Here is a 17,927-nt window from a genome sequence, read left to right as displayed (position 1 = left end):
CAGGCACAGAGAATTTAGGTGGCTTGGTCAGTCACTGTGCTTACAGTTAGTGATGGAGTTGGGTTCTGAATCCAGGCAACCTGACACAAATGGGTCTCCACATTCCAGGCAGCATAACATGCATGTGAAAAAATTCTAGGAGTGTTAGAGAGAATTTTCTACCATAGCTGGCCACTGAACCAGGGTGGTGAGAGCAAATGCTTTGCAGGGCCCAAATAGATAGTGAAAAGGCATGAAATAGGGGCTTCACAGACACAATCTTCCACCCATCCATGGACAAAAACACTGGCTCCTATTTTTCTTGGTTCTCCCACTTCACTTTTCTCTTCACAGAATTGTACAGATGATAAAACAAAAAATGGTTGACATTTCTAGTAACACATTTCAAAGAAAGATGATAGTGTTTTGCAATGATAAATGGCAATCAGCACTGGTTCCAGGTGTGTGAGGCCATCCCCATGGCAACTGGAGAGCCCATGTGCCCTCTGGGAGTGTAGGCCTCCTCAGCCCTAGGTGATGCTTAGTTTTGCAGGCAGGTAGGGTGACTCCAGAGACTATGCTCTCAACACGTGTTATACTAGCCAGGTTCAAGTGACATCTAGACCACATTTTTAATGTACTTCATTGTAGTATATTCACTTTCATGGTGAATGGTTGCACCTATGAGTAAATTAGTAAAATGTCTGTACTTACCAGGACTCCTCCAGTTGTAAGTGCTATAAACTCAAATTATCTTTAAAACACATCCACATATGTGGGGGTGTGAGGACATAATGTCAGACAAGAGTTACCTCTAGGGGCCAAGCTATATAATCAAGCCCCATCCTTCCATCTCCCAGATCTTCTCGTATTGGTTTGTTGAATTCATCTACTTCTACAGATGAGATGGTAGCATTCCAGATGCATATCCTTTCAGCCCACAGGTCTACAAATGACAGCAGGTTTCACCTCCAACTCTGACTGAAAAGTCCCAGGGAAGGACTCTGACTGGTTCCTCTAGGGTTGTGTGTCTACCCCTGAACCAATCACTTTACCTGGAAAGTTGGACCATTTTGATTAGCCAGGACTAATTTATTTTATTTCAATAATTTCCAAAATTGGCCTACTTCTTGTCAGATTCCAGTGGGTTACTAGTGTTTATAACTTATATTTATGGCTGTTAACAGATTGACCCTAAACCTAGGTATTATGTGACCTCAGTCAGTTCTTATTCTTTTGTCTGTTTTTGAACTTTTTATTATGTATTGGGGTACAGCTGATTAACAATGTTGTGATGGTTTCAGGTGAACAGAAAAGGAACTCAGCCTTACATATACCTGTATCCAGGGCTAATTTGTTTACTTGTCAGCATGATAGGGGAGAGTGAGTGGCAGATGACAGCTCCCCCAACCCCCCAAGCTCTAATAAAGTACAAAGGGACAGTTCTCCGAATAATGAGTGGCTCTGAGCAGTTGAAAACTATAGCTGTTCACTATAATGTTCAAGTTATCTCTAGCATGAAAATTAGGGAAATAGAAAAAATAACTTACATTGGATAAATTAAAAAACCAGAACTAGCTTTTGAATGCTTTGTTTAGATAATATATGCCTTCTTGATTATGATAAATGTCTAAACAGGGAACTCCCTGGTGGTGCAGTGGTCAGGATTCTGTGCTTTCATTGCTAAGGGCCTTGGTCCAATCTCTGGTCAGGGAACTAAGATCCCATAGGCCTTGTGGCATGGCCAATAAAAAAAGAAGAAGAAAGTCTAAATAAAAAGTGAAAAATTCAGTCAATCATAGAAATGTTTCAAAATTTTCAATTCCTTTGGTGTTTTATGAGAAATATAGATAACTGACAGCTTCCTTTATTTTTTAATCTGGATGATTTAATGCCACATTAACCTGGTTTAGTGTCATTTAGAATCTAGAATATGTAACTTAAAAAATCATGATTATACATTTAAAAAAAAGATTAGATTTTATGGGAGATTTAGTGTCTTGCCATAACATGCTTACTCTCAACAAGTTAGAGCTAAGCCAGAGAACTAATATAAGATAAAATGGAGAACTTGTTTTGCCATTACATTTCTTAAGAGTTGAACTAAGAACTAAAATTGAGATATGCTTTACTTAAAAATTAGAGAATCATTTATCTTTGTGTATCTTTGCTATCCTTTCCCATTATATTTAACATGTAATTTGTACAATGGAATACAAAGATGTCTAGGGACTTTCCTCTTTTAAGTTAATGCCTTGTCTGTTTCTCTTTCAGCGTATTCAATTTGTGTGTTAAATCCTCAAATTCCCAGTTGTAATATGGTGTGTGAAAGTAAAATAAGCATTTAATTTTGTATTGTTAAGGCAGATTTATTTCCTTACTTGCTAAATGGAACACATTATTGAAGTTGTACCATAAGGCAGGTCCCTCTGCTAAATACTATACACATACAACTCGTTGTATCCCTATTACTGTCCTGTGAACAAAAAATCATTTTACAGCTGAGGAAACGGGGGCATTCATTTAATTCTCAAAACAATCATCTGAGATAGGTAACATTTTAACCCAATATTATTGTTGAGGAAACAGGCCTGAAGAAGGTTTGAAAATTACTCAAGTTCACAGAGCTCCTTAGGGGATTTGAACCCAGGCAGTTTAGGTTTGTACTTGTGCCCTTAATCCCTGTTCAATACGTCCTCTAACTCCTTACTGCTTAGTACATTACCAAGCATACAATCTGTACTGAGGACAATTAACGCTTAACCATAAAGCATGTATTAGACCTTGTTCTAAGATGAAAGTGAAAGTGAAGACGCTCAGTCGTGTCCGACTCTTTGCAACCCCATGGACTGTAGCCTATCCGTCTATGGGTTTTTCCAGGCAAGAATACTGGAGTGCGTTGCCATTTCCTTCTCCAGGAGATCTTCCCAACCCAGGGATTGAACCTGGGTCTCCCGCATTGTAGGCAGACGCTTTACCATCTGAGCCACCATACCCTTGGTCAAGTTCTTCTCTGTAGGTCTAAAGTTACACATTTCTCATATTTCTCTTTTCTCAGAGAAAAAGGTAGAGATAACTAAAATAACTCTAATTTACCATTCTCAAGTAAAATTTCAAAAAGACACATTTCATAGTATTGCAGTAATTGAAGATATTAAATGTTATAAAAAGTCTCACTTCAAACTCGTACCAGTTACCTGTTTACAGTTACAAGTAAAGAAGAGAGAAAGATCTGCCCATTAGATCTTTTGAACCTACTTCCAAATAAAGTATAGTAGAATTATGACTGGTTTCTCTTCTGCCCATCTTTCTTGGCCCAAGAAAAAGGTCTGGACTTCCTCTCCCCTTGAAGCAGATCTCTATTTGTGGGCATAACCTGTCTGCCTGAATCCCTTTCCAAAAGTAAATGTGGGACATCCAGGTCTGTTTGCATTTGTGTGTGTGTCTATGTGTGTGTGTGAGAGAGAGAGAGAGATCCTCTAAAGCCATTGTGACACTGAGAATTTGTTTACTGAAAATTTGTTTAGACCTCTTGTGTGACTGATTACACTACCTGGAATGACAATGGGTTTCAGGGAACCCTTCTAAATGATTAATGAAAGCATTCCTGCCTTTTTGTGTCCTACACATATTTCTGTAAAGGGTGAAACTTCAAGTTAGGAACAGTGTTGATCTCATATTAGGATGGCTTAAATTCAGAACAATTGAAGCAGCATAGGTAAGTAATTCTTTTTTTTTTTTTTATTGTGCAATCCTTTAACACCTGACCATGTAGTAATTCTTATTCTTTTAATTGAAACCATATTTTAAAGTACAAAAATTTTAAGACACATTTAATAAAACTGATGGTTAAAAACTATATGTGATTTATTTTTAAATTAGCATGCTTTATTCATTAAGCACATAAATAGTATATAATCATATCCAAATATATATCAAATTGATACATTCAAGCATTCCATAAAACATATTCCAACTTTAGGCAATCCTCACCTTACTTTAATTTATAAAATATTTATTATATTCTCTTATTAGCAAGAAATGAATTTATATGAACTTATGATGAAAATTATATATATTAAATATATGCAAGGGAACACATAGTTTCCAAAATTTTTGTATACTGTGCATAGCTACAAGGTTTGAAGAATAAACTCAGCTCCTTAGTACCACTTTAAAAATCTTTCACAATCAGATCTCCAACTATGTCTCCAATTTCAATCTTCGTTATATCTTGGTATGAGTTTTTAAGACTCCTAAGCAGGATAAATAATTTTTTAAAATCATACTTAGACATATAATGTGACTAAAATACAGAAAAGTGAAATAGAAGATCTTAAAAGAAGATGAGTAATAATATATTATCTTCAAAGAAATGGAAATCAATTTTAACAGTAAAAGTGGAAGTCAGGAAGTGGTAAAATAATATCTTCAATGGATTGAGAAAGAGAAAAGAAAATAATCTAAAATTGTTTAACTAGCAAAAACTTTCTATCAAGAATTGAGAGTCAGCCAATTTATTGAAGGAAATTCTAAAGAATATACTTCAAGAAGAAGTAGCATAATCCCCAGAGGAAAGTCTGAGATGCAAGAAGAGATTAAGAGCAAAAAAGGGGTTAAATTTGTGAGTAAACATAAATCTAAACTACAATATAGAACTGGTGTATAGCAGAAACCAACACACCATTGTAAAGTAACTCCTATAATTAAAAAAATTTTTTAAAAATCCATATAGACTAAAGGCACTTCTATAATAGCATGTAAGTCCAGGAGTGATTAGAAATAGAATATTCAAAGGTTATTGTGTTATTGAAAGTATCAATAAGTTATACTTTGACAAGTTAGGCTATCAAGAAAGTCATGCTCTCCTGCTGGAAAAGGCCAGCCAGAGAGAGAAGCCCTGGAAAGACAAGAAGGAGAGAAAGGGCCAAGGTTTCCAGCCATCTCAGCTGTAGTGAGACCATCTTGGATCTCATTCAGATTGCAGCAGGACCTGCTGATACTACCTAGAACAGAAAGAGAAGCCATCCCCATGGAGCCCCGTGTGCGTGTTAAGTCGCTTCAGTTGTGTCTGACTCTGTGCCACCCTGTGGACTGTAGCCCGCCAGGCTCCTCTGTCCATGGGATTCTCCAGGCAGGAATATGGAGTGGGTTGCCATGTCCTCCTCCAGGGGATCTTCCCAACCCAGGGATCGAATCTGCATCTCTTATGTCTCCTGCACTGGCAGGCGGGTTCTTTACTGCTAGTGCCACCTACCCTACAGTCAACCCATAGAATCATGAAAAATAATAACAAGCTTGTCATTTTAAGCCATTGGGATTGTCTGTTACACAGTAATGAATGCCTGACATAGAACACTAAAAAAACCTACAGCAGTCGTCATATCCAATGGTGATATACTGAAAGCATTCTCTTTAGGATAGGGACAGGATTGGGGTGCTTCTATCATTGGCTCTACTTAACATCATGCAGGAGATTCTGACCAGAATAAGAAGGAAATTAAAGTATAAAGGTTGGAAGTAAACAAACTAACTGGTAAATATGGCCGAGAATCTATGAAAACGTTAATGATTAATTAGTTAATAAAAGATGATGCTCCTAAAGTGCTGCACTCAATATGCCAGCATATTTGAAAAATTCAGCAGTGACCACAGGACTGGAAAAGGCCAGTTTGCATTCCAATCCCAAATAAGGGCAATACCAAAGAGTTTGATGCTTAAAATCTTTCAAGCTAGGCTTCAACAGTATGTGAACCGAGAAATTCCAGATGTACATGCTGGATTTAGAAAAGGCAGAGGAACCAGAGATCAAATTGCCAACATCTGTTGGATCATAGAAAAAGCAAGAGAATTCCAGGAAGACATCTGCTTCATTGACTATGCTAAAGCTTTTGATTGTATGGATCACAACAAACTGTGGAAAATTCTTAAAGAGATGGGAATATTATTTTACCTGCCTTACCTGCCTCCTGAGAAACCTATATGCTGGTCAGGAAGCAACAGTTAGAACCAGACATGGAACAACTGACTGGTTGCATATTGGGAAAGGAGTATGTCAAGGCTGTTAATTGTTAGCCTGCTTATCTAACTTATATGCAGAGCACATCATGTGAAATGCCAGGCTGGATGAATCACAAGCTGGAATCAAGATTGCCAGGAGAAATATTAACAACCTCACATACAAAGATGATACCACTCTAATGGTAGAAAGTGAAGAGGAACTAATGAGCCTCTTGATGAGGGTGAAAAAGGAGAGTGAAAAAACTGGCTTAGAACTCAACATTCAAATAACTAAGATCGTGGCCTCCAATCCCGCCATTTCATGGTAAATAAAAGGGAAAAAGTGGAAGCAGCAGCAGATTTTATTTTCTTGGGCTCCAAAATCATTGCAGGCGGTGACTGCAGCCATGAAATTAAAAGACTGTTGCTTCTTGGAAGGAAAACTATGGCAAACCTAGACAGCATATTAAAAAGCAGAGACATCACTTTGCCAATGAAAGCCTGATTAGGCAAAGCTATGGTTTTTCCAGTAGTCAAGTATGGATGTGAGAGTTGGACCATAAAAAAGGCTGAGTGCTGAAGATTTGAAGATTTCAAACTGTGGTGCTGGAGAGGACTCTTGAGAGTCCCTTGGACAGCAAGGAGATCAAACCAGTCAATGCTAAAGGAAATCAACCCTGAATGTTCATTGGAAAAACTGATGCTGAAGTTCCAAAACTTTGGCTGCCTGATGAGAAGAGCGGACTCATTGAAAAAGACCTTGATGCTGGGAAAGATTGAGGGCAGGAAGAGAAGAGGGTGACAGAGGGTAAGATGTTTGGATGGCATCACTGATTCAATGCACATGAATTTGAGCAAAATCTGAGAAATAAAATACAGGGAGGCCTGACTTGTTGAAGTCCATAGGGTTGGAAAGAGTCGGAGACGACATGGCAACTGAACAACCAATAATGAATCTATGTGATAAAACTATAAAGGAAAGCAAACAAAAGCTATTTACAAAATTATAGTCCTTAGCTCTGAGGAGGAAGGGGAGGAGATTGGGTAGGGAGAGGTTCACAGGTTAATTTCTTTTCTTACACTTGAAGATTGAGTACTTGACATATATCTATAATTTACTATTCTTTTCAATCTACTCAATATTTAGTAAAGATTTCACCAAGTATTCAAAAACCTTCACATTTAATCTGGATGATATCAGGGAGGCATAACTGGAATGCCATTGTACCTCATAAAGTCTGAACTAAGCAGTCATGGTGAACTTTGCAAAAAGAAGGCCTTGGAAAGGGGACAATCTGTTCAACTTCTCTAAAAGGAAACGGAGAGCAAGAATTTGTCAGTGTCTGCCAAGTCCTCCTTTCCCGGCACCCCCACACACACCTTTCCCATTCATTCCCATTCCCTTAATACTCTCTCTCCTCCATTGCCACTATATTCAATTCATATTAATTTGTATTCTCAGTATTTTTCATTTCTCCCTGCTTTGAGCAGATTCCCAGGCCCCTTCATGTTTCCTTATCCTGGTGATTTTTTCTAGACAAAATTTATCAGGCAGCATGAAGTCTAAGGCTCTGGGGTTTGAAAAAAATCTCAAGTCCTTTGAAGAGGATGTGTCAGGTGTGTTAGAAGAAAAGGGATAGGGCACATTGAACCAAGAGAGGGGCAGCCAGGAAATCTTCAGCGTCATTGATTACCTTCTGCCTGTATGTTTCAAATCATCTTTTCCTTCCATACTCCATGTAATTCTGATGCAACAGGACATGTTCACACTGTAATGTGACTTCTGGTCCAGCACTTTCAAGTCTTATTGCTGGGTGGGCTGGCTCAGTGAGTAGTAGAAGCATTCCTGTAGCTATTCTGATACTGGAAAACCAGCAATGACTTAACTATTTACAGAAGTGACTGCAAGCCACTAAACCCAATCAAAATGCATCCCCAACTCATCTCCTTTATCAGGCCCCCAAAGTAGCCATGACCACTTCAAAGTCACCCTACTCCAGAGGAATTGTGACTGAGGAGAAGTAGGAGGGCCAGGAGATGGAAGTTTTAACTGGTTACATTTAAATTGCCTACTCTTGCAAATTTTACAAGAACATAGGAATGTATGAACTTATTATGAAGGCACCTTCCATGATCATAAGAGGGACGACCCTTGCAAGTGAGGGACCATGAAACTTAACCAGTAATAGCTTCAGGATATCTGCTGGGGGGCTTAAGGAATGCTTGCTCAAGGAGTGAGTGAGCCAAAGATGAGACACTTGCATACTAGGAATCTCTTACGCAGAGGAGGAATTTTCTATCTTAGCATATCTATCAGGGCCTGGATATGTTATCTTATCTTAGCTCCATGCTTATCAAATCTGACAGAAAAAAATTTCCCTAGGTACCTTATATGGGAGAGGTGATGTGTACACAGCAGACCTGAGTGAAAGTACATTTTCCAGTGCACATTGATGTATTGTCAGTCCGGGTAGAAATCAGTCTCTTGAGAATTTGATTCATGTTGTTTAGTTGGTAAGTCACGCCTGACTCTTTGTAGCAACCCCATGGACTGTAGCCCACCAGGCTCCTCTGTCCATGGGATTTTCCCAGACAAGAATACTGGAGTGGGTTGTCATTTCCTTCTCCAGGGCATCTTCCCAACCCAGGGATCAAGCCCAAGTCTCCTGCCTTGGCAGGTGGATCCTATACCACCAAGCTGCCAGGGAAGCCCCTTGATTTTGTAGCTGGGTCCTAAGAAGTTGACACCCTAGAGTGCCCGATGAAATTCCGCTTCAGAACACGGAAATATGGCACCCAATGGACCTCCACTCGTAAAACCTTGTCACCAGGCTCACCCTTCTCAGACAGAAGCACCTAATTCAGCAAGCATGGGACTCCCCTAGTGGTCCAGTGGCTAAGACTCAATGCTCCCCATGCAGGGAGCAGGGTTTCAATCCCTGGTCAGGGAACTGGATCCCAAATGCTGCAACTAGGAGTTTGAATGCTGCAACTATGACCTGGTGTGGCCAAATATATAAATAAAAATAGAAAAATTTAATTCGTGAAGCATACCTCAAAACTGTCACTCTGATGACTTGAACTAAACTTTCAAATTGGGTGAGAATTATGGATTACCTGGACAAGCACAGGTGAGATTAAATGGGGGATTGCTTTTTTCCTACTGCTTTTCTATACTTACAAAAATTAATGCTTGTTTTCATAGTAACTTTAAAAAATTTATTTTATTTATTTTTAAAAATTTTTGGCCACACCCTGTGGCATGTGGGATCTTAGTTCCCTGACCAGGGATTGAAACCAAGCCCCCTGCACTGGACCACTGGACTGCCAGGGAAATCCCATGTTTTCATAATAACTTAAAATGAGAAAGAAAAATTACTCGCTAGTATATGGGATTAGGAGAGAATTTTTTTTGCAGCTGTGAAATAAAGCAGCTCTTAAACCCTGCAGGGCCATGGAAGCTAAGAGCAGAAACCCCTTAGCATTTGCTCTAAAATTGCTTAAGTACACACTGGGTGTTACTTCAAGATCACGACCAGATTCTTCATTTCTTCAAGTGTCAGGTGCTTTGAGGGAAAGAGGAAAAGACTGCTGCGACATTAACCATTTACCGACTGATCCTATTCTTATGTTTGAAGATTTTTAGGGCTGGAAGCAGACAGATCACGGCACCTAGTTCCCTTATTGTATGAATGGGGAACCCAGGACCAAGGTAAGTTACTCTTGCAGGGTTACATGGTCAGTGGTAGATGTGGGCACTCTGGAATAGGTTTAGGATACTATTTTTAGGCTTAAATAATTCAGAATTGAGTGTCACAGAGGGTGTATAGGAAGATATATAGTAAGCCAGTCATTGTCCCAGAGTGTTTGCTGGAGGGGAATCAGATTCCCACCACTTCAGCCAAATTAACAGCTGGTAACAGTTGGAGGCAACTGTCAGTTCTTAGAATTTTGAGCTTGCAAAAATCTCGCAATTAATAATATTAGGGAAGGGCTGCTCCTCCTGGTCCCATCCATCATTCATCGGAAGGTGCCTGGGACCACCAGCTGTCACACACAAACTGACTCCTAACCAGAGTAGAAACTGGAGTTGGAAACAGGATAAAACCAATATCCATCAATAAGAAGTTGACATTTCGAAGAAGGTCCCCAGGGAAGGTCAACCTTGCCGTCTGTAAAAAGAGACAGGAAAGAAAGAGAGGAAACCATGGCAAAACAAGATAAAAAGTTTCCAATAACGTCCCCATGGGGAAAAATGTGACAGTAAAAGAAAATGATAATAGAATACCTCTAGAAAGATAAATAAAGAACCGATAATTGCCTCCCAAGAGGGAAACCAAGTTTCAGGGGTTTAGTCATAGGAGAGACATCCTTTTTTTTTTTTTTTTTTAAACTATATAAACTTTTGTACATTTGGGTTTTGGAATCATATGAATTTTTAATCTATTTTTTAAAAGTACTAGATTTTAAAAAAAGAAAGTAACAAGGGAATCTTTCTTAAAATCGTAGCTGTTTTTAAATAATCCCTGTGAAACAAGGATGTGACTAGCTTAGTAAAATCCAGCCCTGACCTTTTGTGGCAACGCAGAGTGACAGAGGGTGTGCTGCCTCAAGCTTTATTCAGGAGGGGCTGCCTCTGACTGTAGCATCACTTTCTAGCATGAGGCCAATACACGTTCCTCTTTCCTTTCTAGTGTTTCTTGCTGTAACTATTAAATACCTCCATGAAACTAAATATTTCCTTTTTTGGAGAAGGATTAAGTATAGGCAGAATGCTATTTTAACAGCTATCATCATGCTGTCTAGTTCAATATAACAAAGTTCCTGGCCTCCTGGCCAACCGCCCATACGCGCATGGTTTTGCTCATATTTGTTGGTATATATGGAGGCAGCAGGAAGGATTTTATAAACACACACCACATATATGGTATATGCTATTTTTCTTTAAAATTTCTCTATATACATATGTCTATATATACATACATATATTGGGTTTCCCTGGTGGCTCAGATGGTAGAGACTCCGCCTGCAATACAGGAGACCTGGGTTCGATCCCTGAGTCAGGAAGATCCCCCGGAGAAGGGAATGGCAACCCACTCCAGTGTTCTTGCCTGGAGAATTTCATGGACAGAAGAGCTGGTAGGCTACATACAGTCCAAGGGGTTGCAAATAGTTGGACACGACTGAGGGACTAGCACTAACGCATACATATATAATTTTTAAGAAAAATATTTCAGAGACACAGTATTATAAGGAATCAGATTTATAGAGAATGGTGTCAAATAGGATATGAAGTAACCCATGTAGCATGTAGGATGTAGCAACAGAGATGTGTGTGTAGCATAAAAGAACACAATGTTCAAGAGGCAGTGTAGGGATTTCTCTGGTGGTCCAGGCAGTGTAGGGACTTCTTTGGTGATCCAGTGGTTAAGAATTCACCTCCCAATGCAGGGGATGCTGGTTCAATCCCTGGTCAGGGAACTAATATCCCACATGCCACCGGGTAACTAAGCCCTCAGGCCACAACTACTGAGCCAGTGTGCTGCAACTACAGAAGCGCCCTTGCATTGCAGTGAAGACCCAGCAGAGCCAAAAAAAGGGGTGTTGGTGGTAGTGTAGCATAATAATTTAAAGCATGGACTCTGGAGCCAGGCAACCTGGGGATCTAGCTTTACCACCCAGTTGACAATGCAACTTTTAGTAAATTATTCACCCCATTGTGACTCAGGGTTGCCATCTCTAAAATGAAGCTGATAACAAAAATCTCTAAGGTTCATTATAAAGATTAGGTTAGTTAATTGATAAGAAATCTGGAATATTGATGGGCCACAGGGTAAGCACCATGTATAAACATTAACTGTTGTTATTTTACAAAGAACAATTTGGCAATGTGGATCCATGTCATAGTCCTTCTGGCCCCTAGATAGATATGTTTTCCCCATGTAACCATGTAAGGAAATATTTGATCAGGGTCAACTATGACCTGAGTAGTGAAAAAGTCCTCAAGACAATCAACTTCTCTTAATTCCATCCTCACCCAGAAAGTGTCTTGATTACTAATCCAACTTTTCAGGTATGTGTCCTCAGGAAAGAGGGTGTGGTATTCTGAATGAGATTAAGGTCATCTGTTTCCTGCAGCAAAAGCTCATCTCCAATTAAAAATGAATGCATTGGTATTATGAATTATACGTCCACTCTGTGTGAGTGTATCATTGAGTCTGCTCCTCTGGGGATACACTTGGAAAATCTAGTTTGTGAACATTCCCAGCTGAGGTCCAAACCCGGACCTTTGTGTAGTTACCAGGGAGATATCCCCCCAGAGGCCTCTTGGGGACCAGTCACTATCTTCTTTCCTCGATGAAACCCCCTGGAGCTCATTGTAATTAGGGAGCAACCATTCCACATGGTTGCAGAACACTGTAGTCACTTTGCTTATCAAAGTATTCAGGTATAGTGATTATACTTGAAAACCTGCAGTTTTTTTTTAACCCTATATGTGACAAAATTGAAGAAGGGAGTTGGTGATTCTATTTTGAAAGATAAAGTAGAACCAGCAGGGATTGGGCCTTTCTGTAGGGAAGGAAGAGGTAGAAAGTATATTCTGAAATATACTTTTCTCTTTTTCCCTATGAGGGCCTGGTGTTTAGGGTTTAGGTTACACTTGGGTAAATTGTTTGGGAAAATAGGTAGTTTACTGGTGAGAGTAATTGGAATTGGGATGCTCAGAATTCCAATGCCAGTCTCAGATTGAGTTATTAACAATACTACATTCTACTCCAGTCTCATGAGAGGCCCTCTCTGACCTGTACTAGTCAGACTCCATCTAGAATAATAGGTTTTTCTTCTGGGACTCTTGGAAGAGGGTCATTGACAATCTGGAGCTTGTCCAAGGGAAGGCAACCCTAACAACACCATCTCACATGTATGTCAGGATATATTTAGTTGCAAGGAACAAAACACTAGAATCAAACTGAGCTAAGCAAAAGTAAGAATTTGACACATGCAACTGAAACCACAAAGTTGTGAAGTAAAATTGTTCTAAGACAAGGCTTTGCTGTAGGTTCACCTGATGCAACCAGGACTCAGATTTTTCTCTCTGTCTCCTTTTTGGGTGTTGGCACCTATACCATTTTGGGTATAGGCCCTTCCCTTCATGGCCTAAGACAGATGTCAATACTCCCAAGGTCCCAAGAATCCTTACCCCCATCTCACACCTTAGAACCAATGCATTAATGTCTTGAGATTTACTCTAACTTGACTGGCTTAAGTCAGGTGCCCACCCCCGTGGCTATCACTGTGGCCAGGAGAATGGAGTGTTAGCCCTGGCCGGGAACTCCACCCTTGGAGCCGGGAGGGGATCAGCTTATCCAGTACCACAGGGAGTCCCACTTGGAAATCAGGGCTGGTGGAAAAAGGGAAGAGGAAATAAATGCTGCAGGAATAACCAACAAAGGTACACACTTTATCACATGAGGAACATTTAAAGGACTAGGAGTCTTTAGCTTGAAAAAGAGAAGACAAAGAAAGAGCAAGTAGTTGCCTTTGAAGGTTTGAAAGTGTCATTTGGAGGCAGCATTAGATTTACCCCATGTAATTCTAGAAATAATTTTGACCAAATTTAAGGGAATGAAATGTAAAAATCTCCCTCTTTCTTTCTCTTCCCTTCTCTGCTACTCACCTTCCTCTATTTCTATTCTTAAGAGATAACCTCTGTGAACTGTTGAATGAAAACCTTTCTTAAAATTAGAGTTATCCATAAGGACTTGACTGTGTCTTAAAGAATTGATTGTCTCATCGCTTCAAGCAGGATTTCTACTTAAACTGTAAGATACAAGGTTTCCATGTCCAAGGTAGTGTGATTTAAGGGAGATTTGGAGGTATTTATAAAAGGATGATAAGAACTTAAGACATTCCAGAGTAAGTGTTGTTTGCTGATGTAATGAAAGAACTATGAACTCCCTTTCCTTAAAACCAGAGCAATGATAGCAGATGGAGTGAGTAATGAGAGCACCTTGGGCCAGACTGTGAATTCAAGAATGAGCAGAACACACAGGGAGGCAAGAGTTTTCATACAGATGGCCAAGGTTCCTCTGACCTGTAAAGGCTGCCTTGACTGAATGTTCTTTGGGTCTCCCATTCACACATAAATAATTAAACTAATCCCTTGTCTATTCTAGTGTATAGCAGAAGGAACCAAAAAAAAAAAAAAAAAAAAAAAAAAGCTTTGCTAATGTTTTTAACTTATTTCATAGCTGGATCTGTTCCAATTATTCCTGACCTATTAATGAAATAGTAGCTGTCATCTAACTAATATTTCTGATGTGGTCTGAATCACTAGCAAACAAAGAAAATATACCAACTTAATTTTTTCATAAAATACAAGAGTAGTCAAAATGATATTGTGTCTTGTCCAGGCCTAATCAGAAACTGAATCTTAATAAATACCATTTATTGAATGCCTACTCTGATTCACATACTGCTTAGCACCATAGATCTCATTTAATAAAAATATCAGAACACCCCTATGAAGTTATTATTGTTATCTCCATCTTACAAATGAAAAATGAGGTCTGGAAAGGTTAAATAAGATGCTCAAAGCCACACAGCTAATAAGTGGTCGAACCACTCAGAATTGGGACATAGCACTTTCTGACTATAAACTCAGACCTTTTCCATATGAAGCTGCTTTTATGCATGAGAGCATGTTTATGTGTGTAGAGAGGGCAAGTTCATGACACTATGTGGTTTGATATTGTATTGAGAGCAATCTCAGAATACAAATCTTCATTCTTTTTACATATTTGTTAGGCATATAAACAAACAAATGTATGGGGTGGAGAGGTGAAGTCATTTTAAAGAAATAAACATGCCATGTGGATTTTCAGAGGAGCCTTTTTGTTCTTTGGTGCTTAGGTAAGGGAACTCTGAAACAGCTTTTTTTTTCTCCTTTTGTTGTGGATTTGTTTTTGAATGAGTTGTATAGCAATGACACATTTGATTGTTATTTCTTGGGCTTGTTTTGAAATGTGTATTGAAGCCTTGTGAACTTTACAGTTCCTAGGGTCACACATTTTTTCTTAATGACTGCTAAATGATGTGTTTTTTCCAAAACTCCTAAGGGAGTATGACCTCCTTTAACCAGCAGTTCTTAACATTCAAAAAATTTCCTTTATTTTTACCCTAAGCTAGACGTTCCTTTTTCTAGTTTCTCTTTCAATTTAGCAGACCTTCACGGGCTCAGCCTCTGTGAGCTGGGTAGTTGTTCTATTATCAGCTCTGCAGACCCCTCCCCATAGCTACCCTCATTACACTCTTACTATGGCACCCTGTTTATGACTTCTCACAATCTATGATTGTGTCATTTATCTACTTGTTTATTGACTGTCGGGCCCACAGGGTGTAAGTTCTGGAGGGTAGAGACCTACCTCTTCCTCACTGTTGAGTCCCCAGCAGTTTAGCAAGATGCCTGGCATAGGAGGCTGTGAATCAACTTTGTGGATTTTGTTTGTTCGTTTGTTTTTATTGGAGTAGAGTTGCTCCATAATGTTGTGTTAGTTTCTACTCTACAGCAAAGTAAACCAGCTAAACATACACAAATATCCCCTCCTTTTTGGATTTCCTTCCCATTTAGGTCACCACAGGGCACTGAGTGGACTTTCCTGTGCTTACAGTAGGTTCTCATTTGTTATCTGTTTTATGCATAGTATTAGTGGTGTTTATATGCCAATCCCAGTCTTCCAGCTTATCCCTTCCCTCCCTTTCCCCCTTGGTATCCATACATTTGTTCTCTACGTTTGTGTCTCTACTTCTGCTTTGTAAATAAGATCATCTACATCAATTTTTCCAGATTTCATATATTTGCATTAATATATGGTACTTGAGAATAAACCTGTTGACTGATCAAATGAACCTAGCAGTGCCTACCACGTGATAGGTGTTCCATGAATTTTTCTTCACAAAGAGTGAATGAGGCCTGAAGTGGTTAGGGAAGATGGTGGCGTTTGATTTGGTTGAAGTATAGTAGAACTTTCAATATTTTGTTCAGAACAGACATTTTTGGGAAGAAATGATCCATAAAATCATGTGAGGGCTACTAACTGTGAAGTGCTTCAGAGAAAGAGCACATAGCCTAAGCTGAGTCGGTTTCTGTTCACTCCCCTGGGCACATCAGTCCATCCCTGGATAGGCACAGGGTCCCAACCAGTTCAACCAGTGCCTTGTTACCAATATCTTTCAAACTTGAGTTGGAGAAAGATATTCCTTTTTCCTTTGGTCAAAGAGCTGCAAGGATGTCCATCCAAGGCAGCTATGTCTTGTATTCCCATGGAGGAAGCTGGTCTGAGAGCAAAGCGCTAAGAGGCAGGAGATGGGGAGGGAGCCCTGATGGCCAGGGTCCAACTGACAGCTTTCCAAGGCTTAGCTGTTCGGCTTCAAATCTGAGTCAGTCCAGCGTTCTCTCATAAATCACCCCCTAAAAAGCAAAACGCTTGAGCAGATAGGTTGAGTCCAGGAATCCCAACTAATACAAATGTGAGTAAGTAGACAGGAGTAGGGAGGGGCTTCTGGGCAAACACAGATATTAGATTAAATATTATTTTTTAGGTAAAGCTCAGAACTGAACACTTAAGGGATAGATATTTATGACCTTCAGCCACCACCACATTTTACTGCTGTGTCCAGTATGAGCCTCGTATATGCAGTTAGCTTCGGCCACTAAAGTAGGAAATGAAATGTGATAACATGAGGAAATACTTAGGACATAAAAGGAAGTAGAAAAAGATGGATACAAATAAAAGCACAGCAAGAGTACAACTCCAGAGCACAATGAGGTTGTGAAAGTCACACACTGGTTTGTATCCAGTTTTAATTTACTGGAAGCTTGATGATGAACAACATTGCCTAACACTTTGAGCCTTTGGTTCTCTCATTTGTAAATCACGGATAATATCACTCAGGGTTGTGATATTGGTTTATCTTCCAACCCCACCAGTGATTTTTTATATCTATAGCAAGGGGATCCAATGCTAAATTTTCCAGAAACTCTTTGGAATTACACGTGGAATGCTAGCTGCTGGTGATCTCTGTTAGCTAGCTGCTGGTGATCACAGTAAATTTTAAAACAGTAGGTAAAAATAAAACAAAACAAGAAAAAAATAGTAGGTAAAATCCTTAGCAGAGTATCTGGCATTCAATAAATGTTACTTATATTCTATAGGTTAAAAATAACAACACTCACTGCATTTAAAATTTAAAAACACTGCCAGAAACACATCTAAGTGTTTATAGTACTTGTGTTTAGATTTGTTGATTTTTTTTAACAAACATTTATTGAATACTGGGGAACAGGGATTAGAGACGACAATGGGATACAACAGTGAACAAAGTGAAAAAAGTCCTTAACTTTATGTAGCTCAAATTCCTGAGGGATATAGGCAATACACAAATAAATTAAATAGTGGGTCACATGACCCGAAATGCTATAGTCGGTGAGCACCTAGTGTTCATGTGTGTAGAGATGGTCGTGCAACAATTTTAAACCCAATGTCCTGAAAAGCTTCACCGAAAAAGTGATATTTGAGCAAGACTTGAAGGTGAAGGAGGATGGCAGGACTATGGATTTTTTTTCTCCTTATATTTACTTTTCTGATTTTTTAAATGAGTATTTGGCAACTTATTCTTAGATAAAAATTTTAATGGAAACAAAAGTCTGAATCTTGCTAAAAGTATTTATTATTGTAACTTATCTATGGTGTTTTAGCTTTAAAAAATGTTTTTCCTTATCACTTATTCTCAAAACATCACAGCAGTGCTGGAAGGCAAGTAATATTTTTCTCCTTGTGTTACAATTGAAAATGAATTTCCTCAAGGTCATACAGTTATTAAGTGTTAGATTCTTGAAATTCAGATATTTGTGCTCCAGATTTTACATGCTAATAAATTCCTATTTC

The 17,927-nt window shown here is 39.1% G+C and overlaps 1 long non-coding RNA gene across 1 annotated transcript in view; it reads left to right on the top strand.

Annotated features, from left to right (window-relative positions):
• The window catches only part of LOC136169162 (uncharacterized), an 88,039-nt gene that overhangs the window by 19,082 nt on the left and 51,030 nt on the right, over positions 1-17,927 (top strand). Inside the window, exon 3 of the long non-coding RNA XR_010663391.1 lies at positions 3,622-3,697. This is a non-coding gene — a long non-coding RNA (uncharacterized lncRNA). The remainder of the gene's footprint in view (positions 1-3,621; positions 3,698-17,927) is intronic.

The sequence above is a fragment of the Muntiacus reevesi genome, chromosome 5 (genome assembly GCF_963930625.1).
Source record: "Muntiacus reevesi chromosome 5, mMunRee1.1, whole genome shotgun sequence".
Classification (NCBI taxonomy): domain Eukaryota; kingdom Metazoa; phylum Chordata; class Mammalia; order Artiodactyla; family Cervidae; genus Muntiacus; species Muntiacus reevesi.
The sequence above is the reverse complement of the archived record's forward strand: the minus strand, read 5'-3'. Positions and strand labels throughout refer to the sequence as shown.